Below are 26639 nucleotides of genomic sequence, written 5' to 3'. Positions count from 1 at the left end.
TTTGGTCTTTGTTTTGAATCTCATTACGGACCGCCCCCCCAGAGTAATTGTGTTTCCGCGGGGAGAATGGGCGGGGGGGTAGAAGAGGAATACGGCTGCACTCAAAGTAAAGGCGCTACTTACTGTATGCTATTAATTTGACGGCACGGCAAATAAACTTTTATCTGATCTGGGCAAAGGAAAACCGAGCGAACTTAAATACGACAAAAAAGAAAAAAAATCATCAAAATACATCCTGGTTATATCCGATACAAGATACGCATCAAATATGAGCTGATCTTTCTCAGTTTTGATTGAGAGTTTTTCTTTTTTTTTTTGTGCTTGACTATCATAACGAACGTCGTCAAATCGTTTGTCTTCCTCTGTTATTTAAATGAGTTCAACGTTTGACAAACGACAGACAGTAAACTATAAGCACAATAATAAACGCGTTATGACTTGATGACGTTGGCCGATGTTGCAAACGTTATCTTTGAGAAAGCAAAACCGAAAGATGAAACCATATCGGCATTGACCGTTACTTCTGATCGGTATGGCCGAAAATGGCTTTAGTCATAAAAAAAAGAAAAATAGTCCCGTTCTGTTGGCGCGTACCCCTACCTACCCTACTCCGACATATGATCCACAGTTGTGCCTGCAGCTAGCACGCTAACATCCAAGGCCGCCCATTTTTGCAGCGGCATCTCCGATTACCAGCTAGCCTGAAGCGTATCGTTAGCACCTAGCTTGTTAGCTTCCGAAGCTATCGCTGGATACCAAATAGCGCCAGCCAGACAGACCTTTACCGTCAGAGGTGCTACTCACAATATTAACGCTGAGTACGATTTACTGTAAAAATGTCACAGGATTGCTAGCGTGGCTCGTGGAATATTTCATGCGGCTTACCTTAGCTTTTTTCTAGCATCATGCAGCTAAAAATTCAATATACAATACCGGAGGAGGTCTTTGTTCTATATCAGAGTTTGATATATGTGTATAGATATATATATATTTTTTTCTTCTACTTTAGTGGAAGTCTGTACATGCGGGGAGGGAGATTCCATTCGTCACAGTTTTAATCTGAAATTGTTTGGATGGCAGTTTAGAGTGCGGCGTTACCATCCGCGTCAACCTCTTTCATGAATGAATTAGGGTAGCTGGCTTCTTATTTCTCCCCGACACCAGGCAGATTTTGCCACACGCGGGAAGTATTCCGTCCCTGTTTTGGAGACGCTTACTCGCGAAGGAAGGTCCAAAATTCAATCGGCTTTTCCATTTGGAGATACGTGCCGGGAATTTTGGGGGCGCGCATTAATTTCGTCGGCGTTTGAAAGGCGGAATCGCAAAGGCGACGTCGGGAGCATGTGAGAAAGCGGCGTGGGAGCTTCTCCGTGCGCGTCTCCTTGAATTTGCAAGTTAAGAGCCTTATTGGGATTACGTTCCCCTCATCGCTATCATAAAGAGGGAATGGTCGCACGTCCCCCTTCCTCTTCTTCTTTTTGTAGAGTAAAGCTCCCCGTCAATGCCGGTGGGCTTGAATCGCTTTCATTGGGCGGAACGGTCCCCGGGCCGATTTAGCCGAGGGTCCGGATCGTACGGGCCGGGCCGGGCCGGGCGGGCGGGCGGGCGGGCGGGGCGCTCAACGTGTGAAATAGATAGAGGCGGGCGTCCCTGGGACGCGGCCCGGTAATCTCCAGCCGGTCCGGAGCTCCTCGCCCCCTAAAGGGATTGATGCGGTGTCAGAACCTTTGGCTCCGGGGGTCACCCTCTCTCCCGGCCCCGGCCCGATGGGACAAAAGCCCGATTCCTCTCCCCCGCGCTATTGCTTTCTCCCTTTATTTCTTCTCCTTGAATCGGCCGGGCCAGGGCGAGGGAGCCGCGAGGCGTCAATGAAACATTTTCATTAGCGGGGAGCGGGAACGTTGGGACGGATCCCGCCTGACGTCCCGACCCCCCTCCCCCTCCTCCCCCTCCTCCCCCCTCTCGCCCGGCCCGGCCGTCACTCGGCGGGGGCCGATTGAAATCGCGTCGCGTCGCGGCCGTCATATCTCCCCGAGACGTAAAACATGCAGAAACATCAATAAGCGACAGGCCCCTGACAGCTCCGGGGGAAGGTTGGCGCTCTCGGGGGCCGCCTCAAGTGTCGTCTTCGGGCTTCGGCCCGGACAAGATAAGGCGGACGGGGTTATCGCCGGGGTTCAAGTCGCGGCTCGGACGGCCGTGGCCGCCGGGGGCCGCCGGGGCCGCCGGGGGCCGCCGGGGCCGCCGGGACCCGCGCTCTCGCGTTTGGTCGGACGTTTCATCGCTTGACAACAAATTGGATCAAAAGTTCGAATGGCACGTCGCGGAATAATGGAGCCGATTAAAAGACACTCGAATTGAAAATAGCTGAAAATATATTTGATCGCTATCGGTATTTACATAAAATCTTTTCACCGTTCATTTAAAGCATGTGTTTTATAATGTAGTTTTGAGGTGAAAAATAATTTCATTCCAGTCATTCATTTCATATATATATATATATATATATATATATATATATATATATATATATATATATATATATATATATATATATATATATATATATATATATATATATATATATATATATATATATATATATATATATATATATGTATGACCTGTACAAATATATATATATTTGTACAGGTCTCCATTTTATCCATCCAAGAGAGAAATATAACAGGAAGATTGAAGTGAATAAATGCCATGGCCCATTATAAGATTATTACTGCTAAAAAAAAAAAGAAAATGAATACTGTATAAAATCACGTGTAAATCACGGGTTTTAAATCATTTCTTTTTTTTTCCATAGAGTAAAAATATGAAAACATTATTAAATGTCCAGCTGGTGACATTGATTCAACAGTCGCAGAATTTTTTCAAATGTATTTTATTGATTCCTGTCATCTGTTACGATTATTGTCACAGGTTTTTTTGAAATGTTTCTATTCCAACCCTACGAGTCAACTTGATCCAATAATGCTTTTGATGTACGGATGACAGAAATAAACCAGGAAGATTAAAGGAAATAAATGCTAAAATAGATGTATTTAATGCACGTTTTTTAAACCCGCTGTTGTTTTGTGGGTATTACTAAAATACTATACATTTTTTAATAATAAATAATAAAATGATTAAGTTTTTTAACTGTTAAAAAATTGAAATAAAAGTTGCATGAAATACTTTGTAAAAGAATGATTTCAGATTTATTTTTCCTTTGTGGAAAAATAAAGAAAAAGATTTCTTTTCCAACAGGTCATATTGACCCATGAACATTTTTGATGTACTGAAAGAGTAGCAGACTGTATTTATTTATTTTTTTGCATAAAAAGCCATTTTTTTGGCTCTATTTGACCCATTCTCACAAAAAATAATAACCTATGTATTTACCGTGAACCCTCTCCAGGCAGAGGATGAAATGAGATACACCCAACAATTCCATGTTAATATTTTATGAGCCAATTTTTTACTTAGAAGCCTTTCAAACCTTAATTTAAGCCTGAGAAGAAGAAGATCTTTCCACTTAAACGCAAGCACAAAATGTCGGGAAATAAACATATGACAGAGAAATGTTTTCCTTTTTTTTTTTTTTTTTTTTTTGCAAACACGCCTAATTTAGAGGCCAGCGGCGGTAGAAGAAGATTGATAAGAAAGGCGTGTCCCCCGTTGGAGTGTGTCTTTAATTGCCTAATGGGCGTTAAAGGTTGCGTGGCTTTGGCGCGGCGTGACAGCTCGGCTCGCTAATGAGCTGGACTTTTGGAGCCCGGCGGGAAGTGCTGAGTCCTGCTTTTTTGCCGCCGGCCCCACCGCTTGCCGTCCCCCTGCTCCGCTCCTTCATTTTGCACCCGCCTCAAGCCCACGCAAACACACACTCACACACACACACACACACATATATATATATATATATATATTTTTTATTTTTTTTTTCTGGACTTTACGAAAGGTTTTTGGGAGTGAATGAGTTAAATTTGAGTTTGCGGCGGCTTTTCTCGGTGTTTGTTTTAGCACGCTCCCCCGTCCCCGTCTCGCGGTCCATCTGCCTTCCTGTCCATCGATCAAGCTTCCAGGGGGACATGAGCCTGTTTAACATCTGCTCCCGGTCGCCCGGGCTCAGGTAACGGCGGCGGCGGCAACATCTGTTTGCCCGCGCCGTCCTTTAGCTGGGCGCGCCGATCCGCTTTGAAAAAAGAGAAAACGAGGGACGCGCCTGCTCACGCCGCTCTTTACATTGTTCCTGTAATGAAGAGGGAATTAAACATTCCGTCGTAGGCGGATTAGGAAAACCAAAAAAAAAAAGACCTTCTGGATAGTTGACTTTTGTTTGGATGCAAATATCAGCGACGGGAGTTTTTTCCCGAGAACTGGACAGGCTGCCATAAAACGGGACGTGACTGTTTTCGTGAACGGCGTTTTGTTTTTATTGGCAAGAGTGCAGGCAAGCCGTACAGTGAGACCCTTTTGTGGAAAACGCAGAATGAGCTGTGTCTATTAATAGTAGTAATAATATTATCATTTAATAATATTCAAGTCAAACAAATACTGGAAAAATAATCTAAACAGTCATTTTCATAACATATATAAAAATATGTGTGATATTATATATATTTGAGATTAATATATGATATTATCATTTAGGAATGATCAAAAACTTTAGAAAATTTCCAGTACTAATAATTATATATACATTATATATATATATATATATATATATATATATATATATATATATATATATAAATCTCTGTAATGAAATAATCATTTAAATATTTGCTCTAAGAAAATACTTGAAAGTAAAAAGCATATGCCTTATGTATTTATACATATAATAAATTCGAAGAACAAACAAGATTTTTACTGTCAAAAACAAAGCAAATTGATCAACGGCGATTTATAGTTTATAGTTGTAATATTGATCTAAAATGATTTCTGATATGAATATCAATATACTGAAAACAAGCGCTACAAAGAGAGAAAAAAAGCCAATCCAGCTGCCGCCGAGCTTGTTTAATTTGCTCTTTTGCGTGCGGGGCGCAGGTGAGTTCATTTCAATTTTTGATTTCCAAAGCTATCAAATACAGCTCGCGGGAGGAAATCAATTTTCCCGGCCGCCGTTGGGGGAGCGGCCCTCGGTCACGTGACCCGGCCGGCCCGGGCCGCCTCAATTACGCTCTGCCTCTTGTCATTTACCTCCGCGACACCTGGCTTCATATTTCATTCATGAAAGACGTTCGCCCCGAGCGAGCCAAACGCGCTCCCGTCGGCCGTCGGGACGACGTCGCATCCCAACTGGTGATAGGCTCTCCTTTCCCACATGCCGGGGCATAGCCGCTACGTACATACAGTATATGTAATGCGGAGCAGCCAAATTGTTCAATTCTTATTATTATTCGAAACGATAATCCGTTATGAAATTAATCAACAAGGAAAGGCGCTCCTAGCCAAATAGTGGGCTTGAGTTTTTTTTTTTTGCGCGGATAAATGCGGCCATTGAGCGCGTCTCGTCAAACGTTGCGCTCGCCGACCATCGGCTTTGAAGGCCCCGATTCCTCCCGGTACGTTTGACTGACGAGAGCATATTTTACGCTCTCATTTGGAAAAAAATCTAGTTTTGTTGCCCCCCCCCCCCCCCCCCCCCCCCTTTTTTTAAGTCCAAGCAAATAAGGGAAGATACGGAGTAATCAAAAAAGGGATCAAGGCCGGCCAAGTGGAGAGGAGGCAATTTGCGGCCATATCATGAGATTACATCCATTAGGCGGCGGTGTGACTTTCCCCGCGTGGGTTATTCTATGGCCGGTTCCCATGACGACTGTTTTTGGGGGCGAGGCCCGGGCGCAAAAGCGAGCTCAGCTGTCATCGCTTCACCTAAAAGCTTTGTAATTGCTCTCATTTGCATAGCGCAATTAAGTGTGTTAGCTCACAGCCAGAACAATCAACCTCCACTAAAGACGGGGGACGCTATAATTATTATATCGGTGGATCGCGAGAAGCGCCGCGCCCGGGAGCCTGTCGAGCGTCCCGCCTCGCCCGTCGGCCGTCCCTCCTCGCCTCTCTCGCTCGCTCGCTCGCTCGGAGAACGCGCCGACTGAAACGCCGGGGTACGCTCCGCCCCCGCCTAGAACAGATGAAAACCCCACGCGCCTGAACCCTTTCCATCCTCGTAGCGATCCTTGGATCAAAGACGTTTCGCATCAAAGGAAAAGCGTTGAAGGAGGAGGGAGCTGAAATTTAACCCGGGTGGCGACAAATGCTACGACCACTTCCTTATCAAAATAGCAGCCCTTGGATTAAAAAAAACAAATGACAGAATGTAGAAAAAAATGAAGCAAAAATGGTCAAAATAATGTTTTTTTTTTATTTAAGGGACACATGTTATATTTTTCATCGTTCACAAAAAATGTACATATTTTTTTTTATATTGCTAGTGAAGCAGTGGCTGGTGCGGAAAATACGGTAGTTAGGGAAAAAAATGTAACGAAATGAAATTTTGAGAACCGCCGATCTAAGCCTCCCGATTCCGACGGTCTGAAAATATCGCCGTTTCCGAATCCCGGGATTCGGACATCCCTCGTCACCGCGGCTATTTTTCGGAGCGCGACCCCCGTGACGAAGGAGGGAACGCTATCCCCAACCGCAGAGTCGGCGGCGCGGCTAAGGACCGGGCCGCGCCCCGGAAAGGTTGCGCTCTCGCCATTGACGCTCGGGAGCGCGTAATGAAGAGCCATGGAGACCGGGGAGCCCGGCCCCGCCGCGCTAACAACCTGGAGGTTTGGAGCGCGCGGCGATGAAAGCGGGTGCTCGGCCGGCTTGATTATCCAGCCTGTGATCACGCGGCGCAACGCATCCTTGCCCGCGGGGCCCCGCCGCGTAATGGAGGGAGCAAATAGCCGTCTCTCGCCGCCCGCCCCCCCTCCCCCTAACGCAAACTACTCAAAGACCCGCATCAATTTTAATTTGTATTTATCCTGCGGGAGCCCCCCCCCGCCAACCGGCCCCTCCCCCTTTTTGTTCCCGTCGGCGTACAAATTACCGCCATCATAGCTGTGATTCCGGCAGCCCACGCGGCGCGCTATCAGAAAATTAGCACGGCGCGCAAGCGGCGGCGGGTTCAAGGTGTCACAACACAATTACGCCGCGCCGACGACCTGAGCCCGTCCGAGCGGTCGGCGCTTTTGTGACAAGTAAGCCGCGGGGCCGGCGCGTCTCTCACGCGCGGGACGTCTATTTAGGCCTCATTGTGCCTTTCGGATTCGCGACAACCGCCGAAATCCGCCCGTCGCCATTATTTAGTGGGCGTGGCGTTCGTACGCCGCGTTTTTCCGCCGGAAACGCCCAATGCGATCTTTATGATGATTGGGATTTTATCAAACAACGGCGCTAAGGTGCCAGGAGGATTGCCTTTTTTCATTACGCTGTGGAAAAATTGGGAAGATAAAGGCAGCCGGAAAAAAAGAAATGTCTTACGTGTGTGCGTTGAGGCGACGGTGAAAAGAAAATACTGCATACGTGTCCTGACCTCCAGAGAAGAAAGTCTGACAAAGAAAAACAAGTTGAATATTTTGCAAATGAGTCATGTTGTGAGCGCAAAGCTGTATATTTACACCGTAAATCTTACTCTATGAAAGTTGGATATTTATACAAAGCAGATAAGTCGTCGGTTTTCCTACTCAATCACGGAAAATTGTCAAATATTTTCAAGTTGGTCATTTCATGGGACTTAAGTCTTTTATGATTGTACTATTTATTGCATTACTATCGTTTATTATATGGTATTATTTATCTTTATATTTTATATGTATATAATACGTCATAAATATGTTTTTACTATAAATATATCATTTAAATTGTTATTTTATTCTTTTTTTTAATAGTATTTTTTCTATATTTTCAGAATGAAAATAGTAAATATGTGATTAAAATCATAATTTTTAAGTCATAAGTTTTATTCTCTGAAATAAATTTGATTATTTATGGTTTGACAAAATTATTTTATAATGAACAAATTATCATTTTATTTTTAGATACATCTCAATCTAAATAGTGTAATGCATTATTTTGGCCTGACAACATTCGCATTTGCTGATTTCAATTTTACATTTATAGCTAGACAATATGGCCCTTCAAAAAAAAAAACATCTTCTGCACAATGTTCAGCAATAATATCTAGTGATCGGTTTTATGATCTAACCCCAACCCTTAAACGCACCATTCACGGTTAGTAATTATTGTAAAGACGGCTTGTTAATCACCGTCGAGCAAAATTGAAGCGATTTCAACGTATGGATTTATTTCACATGCGTAGCTATTTTGAAGCGCGCGTACACGTGTCGCGCGCCCTCGAATTCCCACAAACCCCCTCGTCGGAACGTACGCGCCATGAATAAAAGGAAAGCGTGGAGGAGAAGCTGAAAATGCGGCGGCGCTAGGAGGCAGCTCACGGTGACTTTCAATCAAGCCCTAATCCTCGCGCCTCATAAAAGTTAGAGCGCAAAAATGAAGGGAAGCTCCTCGCCGTGCTCTCGGTGTCAAGCCATTAGGCTGTGTGAAATGAGGTGCCACTCACCCTTCCCCAAGCCGTCCGCGCGCCCGACACGCCGCTAACATACTATATGGGCCGGACGCAAACGTAATTGTGCTCCCGCCGTAGTCGGCCGCTCCGCCATATCTAGTCACAAAGACGCTCGCCGGTGCGCGTTGCCCGCCGGATTAATGACACGGATACGCGGAAATTTTGAACCACGCGCGCATGACTGATCTTACCTCCGTAATTACAAATGTTAAGTGTTGTTGGAAATGGCAATATCTGTGCACCGGGGAGTCTGGATTTTTTTAAAGCGCCCGCCTTGATGCCACGCTTCGATGTGCTCCGTACCGTACGGCGCTCCGTCTTGTAAAAAAAGAAAGATACGTTATGGTTTATCGCTTCGGCGTACGTATCGCTCGGTCCATCGGTCGATCAAATTTTATTTGTATATTCCTGAATCACCGAAGTCTCGAAGGGCTTCACGGAGGTCATGTCGAGACTCCTTTCGGGACATCTTTTCCGTGTAAGGTACACAACAGCATCCCCTGCCGAAGATCCTAGGAGGGGAAGGAAAAACTCAAAACCCCGATTTGGGAAAATCAGAAACCTTCAGAAGGGACCACAGGTGGGAGGAGCCCCCTTCCCGGCCCACAGGTTAAATTGAGCACTGTGTGTTATGTTCTCTGGTTTATCGCTGCCAGCGCATATACTGTAAGTATTACGTCATGTTCTCTGATAGTTTTATCACTCCTAGCGTACTTTACGCTATACATAATGATCGCCGATGAGTTTATCTCTACCAGCGTGCATACCGAACATATGCTCTCTGGCATATTGGTGCCGGCATACATACTGTATGGAATACTTCACGTATTCTGATCGGTTTGTCACTGCCGGTGTACGTACCGTACGTCATCCGCGACGGTGTCCGATCGGTTCATCGCTGAGGGCCTACGTTCTGTGTGCTTTGAGGCTCGGCGGATTGTAGGGCGCACTGTTCATTTTTGAGAAAGTTCAAGGCTTTTCTTGGCGCCGGAAACTACGCTACTTGAGTTCACTCGGACCACTGAAGCTAGGGGTGACAGCAGGGGTGACTTCAAACATATGACTACGGTTAAGCATTGTTTCAATCCCAAGATTTTGCCCGGAATCAGCAGCTATAGGAGGCAAACAAGAAAGGTGTGGCAGATAGCGGATTTAGCCAGAGGGGGTACGCTGGCGACAAGGTGGAGGAAATCAAGCTAAAAAGTGTCACTTGGATGTGACAACACGTCGTACATGCTTCTTTCAGATCTGATTTCCATGGGGCAGCCGGGAGATACCCCGAAGCGCGCCTGTTAATGGGCGCCTCCATCAGCCGTGCTGGAAGCAGCCCGCCTCATTACTCACAACCGTGCCCGGGGGTGGTCCCTTTCCCCCGACGGACGCCGGCTTGGCGGAGCCCGTGTGCGCCGACTTGATTCCGTTTATTGAAGGGAAATAACCATTCGAGTCGTTTTTGTGTTTGCCCACTCGCTAACTGCGGATAGTTTTTTTTTGGAGTGTGTAATTCCTCTCCCTGGTCATCAAATCTCTTGTGTATTAGTCCTTTGGAGGTAGTTTTTCTGAACTATTGATGCGGAGTAATTTTTGAACTTGTGGCGAACTATTGGCCTCCTGGGCTGGGCGTAGGTTCGGCGTTATATAAGCGTCCGGGTGTTTATCCGTGTATGGTCAGGTTTGCTGTCATTTGTCAGTGTAAAAAATTGTCTTTGCTTCATACTGTTATGAAACCAAAAGCGGATTCTGCAGAAACCAAGTTGTGATGTTGTCTCATTTATGTTCAGGAGACCCTTCTGTTGTTTTCACGCCATGACAGTATCAACTGACTCTTTAGCGTTATCCTGCTACTAACTCCCACTGAAGTTTTTTTGTGGCTCGACTCACTACCATCTTGTCGTTTTGCTATCTAGTCGCGTCTCCCTACTAACTTTAGTGTTAGCATTGTCTGGCTTTTAAGCTAACTACCTGTTTTTGTCATACTAATATTGGTGCACTCCGAATGACTAACCAAGCTAACTTCAGTGCTCGCATTTTAGCCAACTACCCGTTTTGGATTTTTCTAATGTTAATCTAATCCCATGAACTCAATGGTCAAGCAAGCGAACTTTAGTGTTAGCATAATCTGGCTATCAGCAAACTATTGATGTTTTTATTTGTGTGTGTATTATCTTAATGTTAATGTAGTCCCATGAACTCAGACCGGCAACGCTAACTTTAATGTTAGCATAGTCGGGCTTTTAGTAAGCCACGTGTTTTTAGTGTCGTTCCGCTAATTTAGCAAACCACGCTAACTGACCCAAACTAACGCTAATACTAAATCATGATGTCGCGTGAACATCTCATTGCCAGCATCTGTGAAAAGGACGCCTTTCTAGCGACTGGTCTTCGCCCGGCGATTAGACGTCGGATTCAACGGCGCGCGCTTGGCTATTCAGAGTGAGTTTCGGCATCGGCGAAGGTGCCAAATAGTCGGCGTAACCTCCCGTCCCTCGCCAACCCGGGCAATGAATATTTTAAATGCGAATTTGTCGCCTTCGGAGCGCCGTTTCCTTTCTAATGTGAGCTCCTGCATGTGATTCGTGCGCTCTCTCTCCCTCTCTCCGGTCGGCGCTTTCGATCTTTCTTGACAAAGTCAATAGGGGGCATCCTTCATCTGTCAAAAGCAAACATCGGAGCGCCTTTCATGCCGCCGGCCCCTTGTGCCGGCCTCCCGTTTGTCGCCCTGCCCAGACGATGATACCTGGCCAACCTTAATCAACACCAGAAGAGATAAAGAAGTCGCGGGTGACCCGCCGGCCGCCCGGACGGAGCCGCGGGGTCCGGCGGCGGCCCGGCGCGCCGCAATCTGCGGAGCAGATGGCTCGGGAGAGCGGCGGGTCTCGGGCCGGTCGCCCGCCTGCGAGATGCCCCGCTTAATACCTTCCTGTATCACACGCTTGTTAATAGTCTGGGCAAAAACTCACAGGGCCCGTTGACAAAAGAACAATAGCTCCCGTCTGGCTCGCCTGCCTGGTTTTGTGATCTCTCCGTCCCTGGTGGCAAAATGTTTGCCGCTAGGCTGCGTGCCCTTCGCCGCCCTCAACCGTGCTAGACACTGTGTTTATTTTATGCTTGGATACTACTGGACCGCCCGAGGTTACAGAACGCCGAGACGGCTCACGCACGTACTCGCATATGTATAGCTGTGCGCGTATTGATGTGTGTGTAGGTGTACATACATACATACATACATACATATATATATATATATATATATATATATATATATATATATATATATATATATATATATATATATATATATATATAAATGTGTGTGTTTGTGAGAGACATTTTCTTGTGTCGCCAAAAATGAATGTTGATCTGCTCTAATTCCACGCAAAATTCAAAATCTAATTCTGATCCCTGTCAAATGTGTATTATATACAGACACATACACATATATATTTGCATGCATAATGTGTGTGACGTGCTTTCACGTGTCGCCAAAAACGAATGATATCGATCTACTGCAATTCTACACGTAATTCCTAATCTCATCGTAATTCCGGTCTCTGTCAATTTTGTACTTTTCAAAACATAATTCTTATCTTTTGAATATAGATTTCAAAAACCCTTTTTGAGCACAGCCGACGATTTGAATCTTTTCGGTTCTATCTCGCAGTCGTTTCCGTAAATTGACACCCCGATGTTTGCTTCATCGGTGCATCGTCAACAACCAAAAATACGCGGAGGCGTCGCATCGGAGCCGCGGGGCTCAAAGCACGAGAAAAAAGGTCGGAAAAATGTCTTGGCCCAACCGTCAAACGTCGAAAGAAGCAGAAAGGTTTTGGTTCTTTTTGGTCCGGCTTCTTTTCCGCGCCTCCCTCGCCCCGCCGTTCTTTTGCGCCTCGGCTCGGGCGGCACGTCGCGGATGAAGAGTGGCAGGCAGCAGAGTGACAGACTGCCCCCAGAGATGACACCTGTCAGCGAGGGGAGCGCTGCTAATCTACAAGCCTCATTTTGTTTGAACTCTTTGTCACCTCGCCGTCAAATCCTCCTCCGCTCAGCCGCTCGCCAGGATTTTTTCCTCCCTCTCTCCCCGCTGCTTTTTGGCCCCATCTCAGCATGGCGCACTAGACGGGAAAGCAACACCGGCCTCTCCGACGGCTCGCCGATCTCACCGCTACTTCACAAGAAGTATATCCTAATGCGTGCCTTATCAGTTGTTTTTAAAAGCGTTATAATTGCGTCACGGATTCATCGTTAACCATCATTAATTGCTTTCCGCGCTAAGTGGGCCCACTTGCCCAATAGTGAAACCACTTGCCGGACTCTTTTTGGCTAGCTTGAAATGGGACTGGCTAATTATTTGCTGATGGCCTTTTCGTTCGGATGCATGGGAATCATCTTTATTTGGACGCTTGGCAATACTTCAAACGTACGGGCAATATTCAAAACAATAATCATAAAAAGTTGTTGTTTTAAAGGGGTTTTTTTGGTCCAGCCCACTTGGGAATCATTTTTCCTTCTTGCGGTCCGTAAGCTTAGACAGGTTTGACACCCCCGATGTGGGGGATGAATAAATTATTTCAATATATTGTTTTATATAGCGACGTATTGCCGGATCTTGTGATCGCACCTTCAACGAATGGCCTATTTTAAAACGGTTTTCACATATAAGGCGCGCCACATTATAAGGCGCATCGAATAGAAGCTGCAGTAGTGGTTAGGGTTGCGTTATGCGTTCACTAGATGGCGCTGCACTGTAAAGGGAATCGAAACAATCAGGTAAGTCAGTCAAACTTTCTTAATAGACAAATGAAGAATAAAGACCATTTGTGGAAAGTACTAACGTAAGAATGGGGGAAAAAAAATACCTCTTGACATTAGAATCCCAAGCTCCATCAATAGTATAAATGTATAAAATTATGATTCATTTTTACAAAATCATGCTCTCATTCACCATATAGGGTAAATTGCTTCCAAATTGGAGCATATATACTGTATCTTCTAAATTTTTCAAACAGTATGTCTCATTTCATTTATGACTCAAATGCAGGGGTAAAAATTGAAGAATCGCAATGAAGTTATTTTTTTGTCCCTCAAAAATGCCGCCTAGCACCGTATTATAGGGCGCATGGTCCTCATAGTGCGGAAAATACGGTAGTTAGACATTTTAAAAAAGTATTAGAAAATTTGAAAAGCGAGTAAAAGGGAGAGATGTATTGATGGATTTTTTTTTAATTTGCACGATCCATTTCGGTCACGCTTTTTCCACGGCGTAAAAGGTCGGCGTACCCCCCGCGCCAAAGACAAGGAGGAGGCATCCCTGTTGAAATGTTTTTCTTCCCCTAACAAAGCCCCATTCATTCATATTGAGATGCGTCTTAGTTAAATTGATCTCAATAGAAATGCAGTCTGGAGTGGGCCGGTCTCTATGGAGCAGCACGCTCCGCCCCCCTGGCCAAATATCTACATTGTCCACTTCTACAGACTGCGCTTTGTAATTATAATATAATTCATTATGTCCGTGCTGCATGTGTCACAAAAGGGGGTGGTACCCCTCCCCGGCCAAATCCTCCCGCACTGATCAAGCTGAACGTGCGCATTGTGATTCGGGGGGGGGGGGAAAGTGGCCCCGCTTGGAAATCCTCTCCCGACAACAATGGCTTTTCCCCCCTTTTGCTTAATAGAGATATCAGCCGGCAATCTGACAGCTCGCGGCGGCCCGGTCCGCGCTTGTTGAGGAAATCTATAGCGGCCCGGGGGGGCCTTCCTTCGTACCGGAGCCACCCTCTTACATCGCTTATTTAGTGTTTTTACGCCCGAGTGTGGCAAGATCGCCCGGGACGTGATAGAAACCGGAAATCGATAGAAACCGGAAATCGATGTCTTTAACTTACAAATCCATTTAACACTTACTGTAAATACCTGGGCTTGAATGTCCGGACTCTTGAAAACATGGGAAAATACGTTCCTGGCATTGAATGAGTTGATATTAGAGCCGGGTGATTATATATTGCGATACGAAGCGACGCAATAAACATACCTCGGTGCCACGTTGGGTTTCCAATGCATGGCGTATGGGTTTTCAAACGCCTTATCTTCGTTAATCGCTTGGGAGTGTCTTCCGTATCAGGATTTTTGTCATATTACTTTTTACATGTAAATCGCTTCAAAAACACCGCATTAAAAGTTGACCTTTGGAGTGAGGCCGTGGGGCGGCAGAGGCGGAGGGCAAACTGCAGAAAAACAAAAGGAGAATTTCCTTGCTTTGTGCCGTGGCGGTCATCTAAAGGATCCATTTTTGCCAGGCGTTGGCTCCGGCTCCTTATTAAATGTATTACAAATGTGTTAATAAGCACTTGAAAACTTGGCAAATCTTTTCCCGCGCATTCGATGTGGTGCCAAGCGCGAGGTTGATGTCGTCACAAAGTTTTGACAAACGTGTTAATAAGCGTTTCATAAATCCGTTATTGGCAAGTTCCAATTACCGCTAGCAAAGTCTCACTATTTGGCAGCCTTGCAGACGTTTACTGTTTACCTTACAGTTTAGATCTTTAGGAATTGTTCACAAATATATCAATTACCATAAATCACAATTAATTAGCTACTCCCAGAAGTAGACGCGGTTTCTCTCAGCGCAGTTCTTAAATAGAATGATCTTTTCCGCACACATTTTTAAGTTTTTCCCCAAAAAAATCTTTTGGCTTGCATATCGTTTCATTTAATCATTTGGCTTATTATTGAAAGTAACCTGCAGCCAATAACAATGATAAGAAATGACAATAATAATGTCAAACATTAAACAATTGTATTGTCGCTTTTTTAAAAAAAAATTAAAAAATGCCGTACGTTTCGAAATATAAACCGACACTTTTTTCTCATGATTTGAGCCCCGCAGTGCAGTTTATCTCCTTTTTTTTTTTTTTTTTTTTTTTTTTTTTTGCTAGCCTCAAAATTACCCCCTTTTCTGTTTCTCCCAATTTTTAACAGTAAGCTATCATCTTATGCTAAAACATTATACGGCCTTTGTAAATTACCGTATTTTTCGCATGCACCTTTTTTCTGACGATTTGAACTCTATGACTTATAGTCCGGTGCGTCTTATCTGTGTTTGTTTGTTTGTTTGTTTTTTTCTAGCCACAATATGCCCCACCCGAATATGGGGGTTGAAAACGAGGGGGAAAAAAGTCGACGGAAATATTCAGTAATATCCCCCCCCCCCCCCCAAGCCGCCTTTGTGCCCGGAAGTCACGTGACTATCAGGAGAGCAATAATTTGTGCGCGCGGAAAGAGGAGCGGCGGTCCCGTGGCACGCCTATCCAATTAACACCTGGCCTGCCAATCCCTGTCGGGGGTCAGGCGCCGACTCCCGCGGCGGGGTTCTACCTGTGGGCGCCGCTCTCCGCGCAATCTGGAATTAAGGCCCCGTCTCACCTGCTCGCAGATTAGACGGGTGCGGCGGGGAGATACGCCCGCCTCTCCAAATGAGGGCGCGGGGGGTTAAATTTGCAAATGCGGTGTGGGGGGGCGGGCTATTGTTTCGCAAACTTCTCTCTGAGGTGAACAGCGGATTTCATTTTGATTTCTTTAAATCCTCGGCACGGCTGATAAGGGATTTGATTTTAATGAAAAACTTGAAGTTAGAAGTTATGGCGTCAGTTCACGCCTTTTAATAGGACGGCTAAACTACGTGGGGAGACTTCTTTTGTCTAGTCACGTAAAAAAAAAAAAAAAAAGAATTTGGTTCTCATCCCTGATCTAATGTGAGTCAACATGTTGAAACCTCAAGTCATCGATATGATTCGAGTTTCAAATGGGATTGTATGGTATATTTTGGGAAAACGGACATATTTTCACATTTAAAAAAAATGTTGGGTTTTTTATTCAATTGTTCATGTCTTAGGGTGATTTTTATTCATTGTTTGTCTCTAAATTTTGGGGGGAATTTGAACAGGCAAACCTGACAATGTGATAGTCAAAACCGACAATTTCGACGTACTTATTTGGGGCAGGCAAATAGTTTGGGAAGGGGCGCTTTAAAACAACTTTTTGGAATGATTTGTATTGTACAAAATGGCTATTGGGGCTGCTGGTGTTGGTTGCTTGGTGAGGGTAAAAAAGAGATGGAAACAAAGAAGAAATACATCATTTTAAAGCGTCTATCGAATACTCCGTTTTCTATCTCGTTGAACAGCTCTCGATGGAATTAGTTTAAAATTGATACACAACATATTGGAAACTAGAAGCCAGAGCTGTCAATTCGTTTGGGTCGACAAGTTCAAAAAAGATCTTATTCAGTTTCGACATCATTTTTATATTTGTAATAATGGAATTAATCCTTATAGAATTCACATTTTCCAGTTCAATTTCATAGTTCCGTAAATTGACACCTTGAACGGTTTACAGTCCAAAAAATACAGTAATTTCCAATGACCATATTATGTTTAAGCATGACATGATAGTTTACCGTTAAAAGTTGAAAGAAACAGAAACAGTTTTTTTGGTGGGCCACTCTCCTTGTTTTTGCTCTCCTCGCTGTTCTTTTGTGCCTTTGCTTTGGTCGCACGTCGCAGATAAGCCACAATGGAGCTGCAGGGCTCAAATCATGAGAAAAAAGTTGCGGGTTATAGTCTGAAAAATACAGTCACATTCCTGGAAAATGACCACGTTCTTTCACTTGAAAGCTGTTTGCAGAACAGGCCTGCGGGCTCCTTCTCGGGGCCTAGCTAGTGACCCCTGCGCTTCCCTGGAACGTATTGCGAAATAGAAATTTCCGGGTTGATTTCCCCATGAAGAGACCTTGCAATTCGCACGCATGTATCCTTGACATTGTCAGTAGGTTTCTCGGCGACGTGGGCGAGCCGGTAAGATCGGCCGCCCGTCCCTCCGGAGAAGCTCCCGAGTGGTCCCCCGTACAGATAAGAAAGTGATTCACTTTGATAGACGCGATTGGACAAACTCAATAAGGGGAGATGGGGAAAATCATATTAGGGGCCAGCTTGGACCCGTACCATCCAGATGTTGACAAGCATTAACGTCAAGCACCGGCCTATCACTTTGCGGCCATCGGCGTCGGAGGTGACCGCTTACACTCACCTCACCGCGTCCCCGCGCTTATTAACGCAACGCTTATGGAGTCCGCTGGGTCCCCAACCTTTGTATCACCGCGGATCGGTCAACGCCTGAGATTGTTATTGTGGACCGTAATGTACAAAAATGTACACAAATGACATTGATTCATTCAATTCAATCATATAACTGAATTGCTGATGATGTTATTTCAATATAAAACGTTGATTACGTGTAAATGAGTACTTATCAATGCAAAACCGTCGCATACGCTAACATGTAGCAAAGCGAAATACCCGGCGCGAACGAAAAGGCTAACGGGCTAACAAACGAAATCATTTTGGGCATATTATCGTAAATGACAACCTTCTGACAAAATAAGTACAACTCAGAGACACTTTTGGGTCCGATTTCAGCGAGACGGCGCAACGACAGCCGACAGCTCTCAACTGAAGCCGCGCCGTCCTTCCTCGCTACAAAATGCGCTAAACAGCAGCCCGAGGCGGCGCCGAAAAACAAAGATCAAGCCAAACAAAGCGCAAATGAATCAACTGTTAAAGGGTACATTCAATCGGTCCCAAAACATCAGTATTTCCAGTGCGGTACAAGTTGATCCGAGGACCGGTTCCGGGCCGCGGACCAGTGCTGGGGACCCCTGTTTTAGCCATCCAGAAAAAAAAGATAAATCCCTCAAACATGACAGAAGTGGAAGTCGAGTCGTTGGCCTTGGGATTTCTTGACACTGCGTCGTACACGCTGACATGCCTGTCTTCATTGATTTAGATTACCGCGGGGGAAAAAAACCCTCGGTTTGGTCTGAAAGTAGAGCTGCGGCATCAGGGCCCACATGCCGCTTCGCGCTGTGACGCAACCTTTGATGACTCGACAAGTGCCACTCAAGCTTTCCTGTGGAAACCTGACATCAAATGAAATAGCCGTCCCGCCGTTAATACGTGCCGCTCACTCCGCTCTACTGCCGTCTTCGACGGGAGGCCTTTTATTAACGTGATATTTTCTTCCTTCCATTATTTTGGCAACAGTGTGAAAACTATAGCAAAACAGAATCGATCTCATCTTCCTTCATTTGTCGTATATCACATCTGTAAATCACCGTAATCCCCCAAATATATGACACTTTTTTTTTTCCAAAAAATGAAGGCCAAAAGTGTGGTTGCCTCCTACAGAGGTTCTTTTAATTGTATTGTTTTTGTTTATTTGTATTTTATTTTAATTTGACACCATTGGTCGAAGCTTGATACGTCAGTCACATAAACTGAGTTTTGGCGCACACTTGCAATAATTACCGTCATGGATGGACATCAGTTGACTATGAGCAACCTAAGAGTAGTGCGTGTTTTCGCTGAAGTTGTTCCGGCATTATTTTCAAGAAAAGAAATGAGCAGGCTGAACCAACATCTGGCAAAATATATATGCACCAATTAGAGAACACGGAAAGCTATTCCATTTGACTCGTATTATTAATTGCAATCTTTTGCCAATCAAACTTGTTGAAACGCTTTGGGTTGTATTTATGGTCAATTGAAATCGAACCCCACCTTGAGGAGTAGAAAAAGCAACTGCTTCGAGCGCATGTCACACTGGCGCGGTGTTCGCTGACCGCCCACAACGTGGGAAATCTGGAAAAAGCTTAACGCGCAACAAATATATACCTCATGGATATGAACACTAGAAAATATGAAGTTTATAAAAATGAGATTTATTCTGTTTTGCTGTAGTTTTGACATTGTCGCCAAAGTGTCGGTGCGCCTTATACCCGGTAACATAGAAAATACCCGAATTTGACCCCCAGCATTTGGGTTGCGTCTTGTATTTGGTATATAACTTACAGATATGAAAATGTGAAGCGTTTACGAAAAATGCTTGTGTTGTGCCATTTCTACGTTGTTGCCAACTTGCTGCGCAATAAACTCATCCGCCGCCAATGACGGCTATAGACGTCAAAGATCCATATTCACCGGCCGCCGGTGAATGAGTTATCGGATGGAATATTTCCTATGCGCGGTTGGCTAATTTGTTAATTGCGTGTCCAATTCGAGGTAACGCGTGTGATCGTTAGTACGGCGTAGGCGCACGCGGCGCTCGAATGACATCATAAGCGCCAAGAACAAAGCGCGAAGCCGGCGCCGGCCCGAGTCCCACAAAGTAGAACGAGAGGCGATCCTCGGCCTTTGATAGTCGCGCCGGCCGCGTTATAAATAATGGATTACGCCGTTTACAATGCGGAGAAAGAGATCCGCTATCGGGAGAATGAAAATTCATTTACAAGCGGCTGGAAAAAGAAGGGAAAAAAAAAGAGAAAAGCGGGGGCGGGGTCGAGCGTTAACTCTTCGCGGTCCGAAGGACGCCCGAATCAAAAGGGCCGATATTTTTTGGGGGGCCGGCATTGTACAGGTTAAGAGTGTTTGGTTTCCCCTCCCCCTTCTTCTTCCAGTTTGAGCGAGCTTACTTTTCTGGCAAAAAAGGTGTTTGCGGTCTACTGGGACCACTTCAAAGTTGATGCGGAGCGCCAGCCAAGTCGGACACAAAAAAACCGAAAGGGAGGGAGGGGGGGGGGGGACTCCGAGTGTACGCACGGCGGCCCCTTTCTCCGAGGCTCTCGGCGCCGGCTCGGGGGGAGTGTTGTTGGTTTACCAGAGGGAAAATAGCCGGGGCCCTCGGCAAAAGTGAAATGGGATTAAGGCCTTTGTTCGGCCCACAATGCTGAGGGGAATTAGCAATAGTTGTAGGCACTTAGAAGAGCTCTCACACACAAGCTTATCCCAGATTTTGCACAATAATCATTTGAATATCAACAGTGTTTTGCAACTACAGCGCTAATGTATAAACCTCCCTTTTAGGATATCGAAATCCCCTCCGCCCCTCCTCCCGGCCCGCGCAAAAATCGGGAATTTCCACCCGCTCGGCCACCATCCCCGACGTCGCGATTTTTGCGGCCGCCGTTTGCGTTCTGGGGAAGCATCGGGATGGTCTTGACTTTAGATGAGGCTTTTTTGTTTGGTTTTCTTGGGGGGAGGGGGGGGGATTCAAGATCTCTTGGTCTGAGAAATTGGAGCAAAATCACAATCACGAGATTGGAAATCGGGTCGATCGGAATCGAAGATTGTGCTTAGGAAAATTGCAATCCATCTATCTATCTATCTATCTATCTATCTATCTATCTATCTATCTATCTATCTATCTATCTATCTATCTATCTATCTATCCATCCATCCATCCATCCATCCATCCATCCATCCATCCATCCATCCATCTACCCATTTATCAAGATCGAGCATTAACAGGCTGTTAGATCTATCTATCCATTCATCTCTCTCGCTCGCTCTCTCTCTCTCTCTATACATTATATATCGGACTATCTCTATATATAGCTATACAGTTGCCTCTATAAATAGCCATATATCAATACATTTATGTGTACATGTGACATACATGTGAACAAGGCCCGAAGCAGTAGACACAGCCATTGGGAGACAGTTTAAATTCTTTGGTGTCCAAACTATGGCCCGGGGCCCATTTGAGGTTCTCCATCCACATTTTTGCAGCCCACGGCAGATACTGAAAATACATTATTGATGTAGCCCACCCCGCTTTAAAAGAAAAAAGTAATAAAAATGTTTTGATGGTAGCCATCTTTAAGATATCAAATATATATTTTTTTAGTTTAATTTAGTTATTCGTCCAAATATTGACAACGTTAAAAACATTTTGGCTAGGCGAGCTGTGTTTGAACAACTGGCGCGGGCCTCTGAATTTTTGTTTTTTTTGTCCGGCGCAGTGAAGACGTATTGTCCCGATGACAAAACATTGAGTGAGATCAGCAGACTTGTCAAGAGGCCCCATCTTGAATACGAATGATGAGAGGAGCCCGGGTGGTCCGGCCCGGGCCCGCCGCCCCGATTTTTTGGACGATTTTTCCGTCCGTGGGGCTGGAAGCGTCCTCGTTTTCGTCCGCGTCGCCCCTTGGCTGTCACAATCAAGAAATGAAGACATACCGCCGCCCCTTTTTTTCTTTCCCTGAATGTCCTGGAGTGTCCATATTGGAGAGAGGGGGGGGGTGCTTTTTGAGGGGGTCACGGCCCAGCTGCCTTTTAGGGGTGAAGGGGACACCAGCGGGGCCGGATGGGTTGGCCAAAAGAGCTGACAAAAACCCCGCCGGCCGGTGTCAAATAAAGACATCTCAGATTGGACGTTGACAGATTCACACACCCCAACCCCCCCCCCCCCCCCACCCCCCACCCCCCACCCCTCACCCCACTTTGCTCCGTTCCCCGTTCTCTCAACGCGCTTCACACTTTGAGTCTCGGCTCCGCTTGGTCCACTTAGAAAAAGTAGACTTTTATTCATTTCTGTTTCTTTTCTTGTTTTCCTCGTTTAATTTATGGGGCGCGTGAAATCAGCCACAGGTAGGATTTGATTTTTTTTTTCCCAACATAAACTTTTATATGACAGTATCGATTCATTCAAGTGGTATTGCTAACAAAAAAAAAATGTAAAAGTTGAAGATAACTTGGAAATGAGGTATTTTAGCCAGAAACTTCAAGTCATAATTAGCATTTTGCGGGCCACATAAAATAATGTTGCGGCCTGAATCTGGCCCCCAGGCCTTGAGTTTGACACAGTTCATTCAAGGGGTATTGATAACAAAACAAACAAAAAAAGAATTGCAAAAGTTGAAGATAACTTGGAAAATTCAAAATGTAGCCAGAAACCTCAAGTGATAATTAGCATTTTGCGGGCCACGTAAAATGATGCGGTGGGCCGAATCTGGCCCCCGGACACCTGTTTGACACCGATGTTCCTATTCATTTAAAGGGTATTGATAGCAAAAACAATTGTAAAGGTTGAAGAAAGCATTTAAATGCGGTATTTTAGCCAGAAATGTACAGTCATAATTAGCATTTTGCGGGCCACACAAATAATGCGGCGGGCCGGATCTGGACATCCGCGGTATAGAAAGTTGGAAGAAACCATTGCGTAGCTAACGCCCGTGCAGTATTTTGTCCAAAAATGTGATCTTTACATCCAAGGCATTTCACGTCAAAGGGAAAGCATTGAATTAAGACTGGAGGGATCTGAAATTTCACCCGTTTGGGGACAACATGACCGCCCGCCGTTTGTAGCGGCGCCTCGACTTACAAACGCCTCTTGTTACGAAAAATTCAGGTTACCAAACGCCTCTGCTGGAAAAATATCGTCTCTGGTTACGAATGAAAATTCCGACTATACATTTATTGCTAAAATACCAAATTTCCATTTTTTTCTTCAACTTTTACTCGTGTCTTTTTTAGTGGCCTCTGACTTCAAAATGTGTCAAATTTATTGACAACGAGTCAATAAATATTTTGGCTCATTAATCAATCGTTCGATCATTAATCGATTAATCGTTCAGATCCCCCAAACGTTGCATCCTGTTATAGCCTGTTTTTTTTGTTTGTTTTTTTTTGTAATTTTACGAAACACACAATTGAACGGTAATAATAAAAATAATAAAAAAACAACATCCATTTTTATTTTATACTGTGTCAATTTTGGAAAATCCGTTTCTTTCCTAAAAATACGAAAATGAATGTTTGATCCGATTGATTGATTTTTAAAGTAGTATAGAGTAGATATCATGAGGGTGTTTGCCACATCCAATAGGCTAATAATGGAGGTACATTATAAGGAATTGCCCGTTGATTTTTGGCTGAGAATGAGGCCACCTCCGCCGCCCGGGGAGAGGTCAGAGACAATTTCCATGTTAAAAGCGCCGCCGGAGAAATCCCGCCGGAGATGATGAGAGCGAGCGAGCGAGCGAGATGAGACGAGACGAGACGGGGACGTGCGGCAACGGCGGCGTTGGGCCGGCGCCGTGCGCGCTGATGGTCTTGTTTTCACGCGTGGCCACGGGCCGTGAAAGAGAGACAAAAGATGCTTCTGACAAGACTGCTGTCAAAATATGCGTGGGCCTGTAATTACGCACGCGTACAAAAAAGTTGTCATTCTTTTTTACTTTTGATTTTTTGGGACCCCCCCCCCCCTTTTTTTTTCATCAAATGGGTGTCAAGTGTCACCAAAGCACTTTATTCATTCATCATCACTGGCTTCACATTTAAATTCATTTTCCTTCAGGCTCCTTTCTCACTTTTTTTTTTTTTTTTTTCTGCATGTAAGCAGAGTTTAGTGGGAGACAGATCATTTGCGGCGAGAAGAAAAGAGATGAGCGGCGTCGCCGCCACTTTGTCTGATGAAGTCGCGCTTTTACAAAAGGAGCAAAAAGACAAGCGTCTTCATCCGCCGCCGTCCACGTCGCTCCGCATTTGCCGTGACAACGTTGACGTTTCGCGTTAAAAATGCCCCGGCTCCCGGCCCCCGGCCCCCGGCCCCCGGCCCCCGGCCCCCGGCCCCGGCCCCGGCCCCGGCCTCCGCCTCCTTCCCGTTTCTTGCCGATACGAATTGAATTCCGTTTGATATGGTCGACTTTTTTTGTCTTTTGATCGTCGTGCACAAATGAACAGGATTCATTTCTTCCTTCATCAACTCGTTTGTTTGCAAAGATGTATTCATTTGACTTTAATTATAGCTTTTTTTCAATTCATTTATAAGGAATTTTTTTTTTTCATTTATGCCACTGAGTTATAGTACAGCTAAAATAAGTCATTCACTGCCAGCCCAGTAAAAAAAATCCTTTTTGACGTCTATAGCCGTCGGCGGCATTGAACGACTTCAATCTTCTTCCTTACGATGGCAGATTACAGGAAATCATGGCAGTGAATGAGTTCATATGTCTGAACATCTGAAAAAAATAATAAATAAATACAATCTTAAAACACGCCCATAATGAGAATACAATGAGAAACTAGAGATGCTCGATGGCAATATTTTTCAGAGCCATACAAAGTACGGATGGCGCTGCTTTTCATTTCGCCCATCTTTAAAACTAAAATAAAAAAAAGAATTGAGAGGCTACCAAATCAAGCAAATGGTGCGATTTTGCGACTTTGGCAGTGGACGGGTTGAATCCCTGATTTCAATTTTTCACCATTTTTGACTGTTTAACCGTACCATAAAGTAAAAATGAACCAAAATATGCAAAGTACAGAAAATAAATTTTAAAAAATTCAGGAGGCGCCTAGCTATGGCATTTTCCCAAACACGAAATTCTTCCAGTTGGTAATTTCAAGTTTGTGATGATAAAACTGCTTCGATTTGACACTCTTTGAAGTTGACTTGAAAAGTCGTCCTTTTAGAGATTTAAAAAAAAAAGAAGCGTTTTGAGATGCAACCCGTTAGCCACGTTTCATCTGAACAAAATTGTGACTTTTTCAAAGGGTTTTAGCTTGAAAACGTTGCAAACGGCGACTTCGAATCCCCCGTCTCAATTTTTCACCATTTTTTTCCCTTCAAATTAGACGAGTAAAAAAGAAGCAAACCGAGACGAATAATTTTCGCCAAACGAATGTCATCTATTAGCCCGCTAATAATCAGCGCTTGATTTTTCTTTGATGTGTTTTTGCGTCGCGGCGGGGGCTGATTTGTAAGCGCGAGGGTGCGCGGCCTTTTGACAATAACTAGCCGGGCGTCCACGGTGACTTATTAAAGAGAGGCAAGCGGCGGCGCGCCTTTTTCTCATTACCTTTTTCAATTCCCGGCTTTAGAAAAGGCGCGGGGCGCGCTGACCAAACCCTGCCGGCGTAATTCTCCCTCGGCCCGCTTTCATCAGCGCTATTGGCTGGAGAAATATGAAGCTGATTTTTATCTGGGCGCCTCTACAAATTCACAAAACCCCTCGAGTTGCCCCCCCCCACCACCCCCACCCCGCGGAAAATGTCTTGCTATTGCTGATCCCCAGTGTACGATAAGGCCCCAGCTATTTTTTTTTTTTTTTTTTGACAGGCATCTGACACGAGCCCCGCACAGACTGCATTTTTTACAATACGCTTGTTTACAGCCGGCGCCGAAGCACGTCTATCTATCGCATCGCACTCCTTGACTGGATGGGGGACACGTATTGACGCCCACAGATGCTTGTACTTCCGTGTCAGTGCTGGGGAAAAAAAGAAATGCTCTTTTCGTGGGTAATGTTGAAAAAAATAAAATAAATAATAACTCCCCTGTTAAAAATGAACACGATCATAAGTTTGAAATGCTATACAAAAATGTAACCCTATTTGTCAAGATGTGGGTCGATTTGACCCCTTTCATTCTGGAAAATAAAGAAACATCTGTGATTTGCCTCGCTATTTTTCTTGCTATCTTTCCTCCTTTCGTGCCAGAACAGGAAATAAAAATGCAATTTTTTCCCTAAAAAGAAAACAATTCAACTTCTACCACATGGAATTTCATTTATGACCATAACTTTTGCAATTGCGGGCTTTCCTTGATATTTTTCTTGATATTTTTCCTCCTTTTCTGCCAGAATAGTCCAAAAATGTGCTGTTTTATTCCTAAAAAGAAAGCAATTCAACTTCTACCACATGGATTTTCATTTATGACCATAACATTTGCAATTGCAGTTTTCCCTTGATATATTTTATTCCTAAAAAGAAAAAAATTCAATCTCCAGCACAGGGATTTTCATTCATGGCTATATTTATCACAGGTTTACCTCACTATTCTTATTGGTATTATTCCTAAAAAGAAAAAAGAATCAATTTTGATCACATGGGTTTTCATTTATGACCATAACTTTTGCCGTCTCATGTTTACCTTGCTATTTTTCTTGATATTTTTGCTCCTTTTCTGCCAGAACAATAAAAAAAAATATTTTATCCCTAAAAAGAAAAAAAATCCATCTCAAGCACTTCCATTCATCATCATATTTATCACGGGTTTACCTTCCTATATTTTCTTGATATTATTCCTAAAAAGAAAAAAAATAAACATCTATCATTTGGATTTTCATTTATGAGCATAACGTTTGTGGTTTGAGCTTTACCTTGCTATTTTTCTTGACATCTTTCTTCCTTTTATGCCAGAGCAGTCAAAAGAAATGCTCTTTTATTCCTAA

At 44.5% G+C, this 26639-nt stretch overlaps 1 long non-coding RNA gene across 4 annotated transcripts in view; it reads left to right on the top strand.

The window, feature by feature from the left end:
- LOC148422996 (uncharacterized) overlaps positions 1-26639 on the top strand; it is a 167933-nt gene that overhangs the window by 125112 nt on the left and 16182 nt on the right. For 3 of the 4 annotated variants that reach the window (XR_015865789.1, XR_015865787.1, XR_015865790.1), the window contains one exon: positions 25526-26202. The exons of the other annotated variant lie outside the window; for it this stretch is intronic. This is a non-coding gene — a long non-coding RNA (uncharacterized LOC148422996). Of the gene's footprint in view, positions 1-25525; positions 26203-26639 lie in introns of those variants that run through there. 4 annotated transcript variants of the gene reach the window in all.

The sequence above is a fragment of the Hippichthys cyanospilos genome, chromosome 6, assembly GCF_059441005.1.
Source record: "Hippichthys cyanospilos isolate Australia breed blue-spotted pipefish chromosome 6, RoL_Hcya_1.0, whole genome shotgun sequence".
Taxonomy (NCBI): domain Eukaryota; kingdom Metazoa; phylum Chordata; class Actinopteri; order Syngnathiformes; family Syngnathidae; genus Hippichthys; species Hippichthys cyanospilos.
This window is presented reverse-complemented; position numbering and strand designations above follow the sequence as displayed.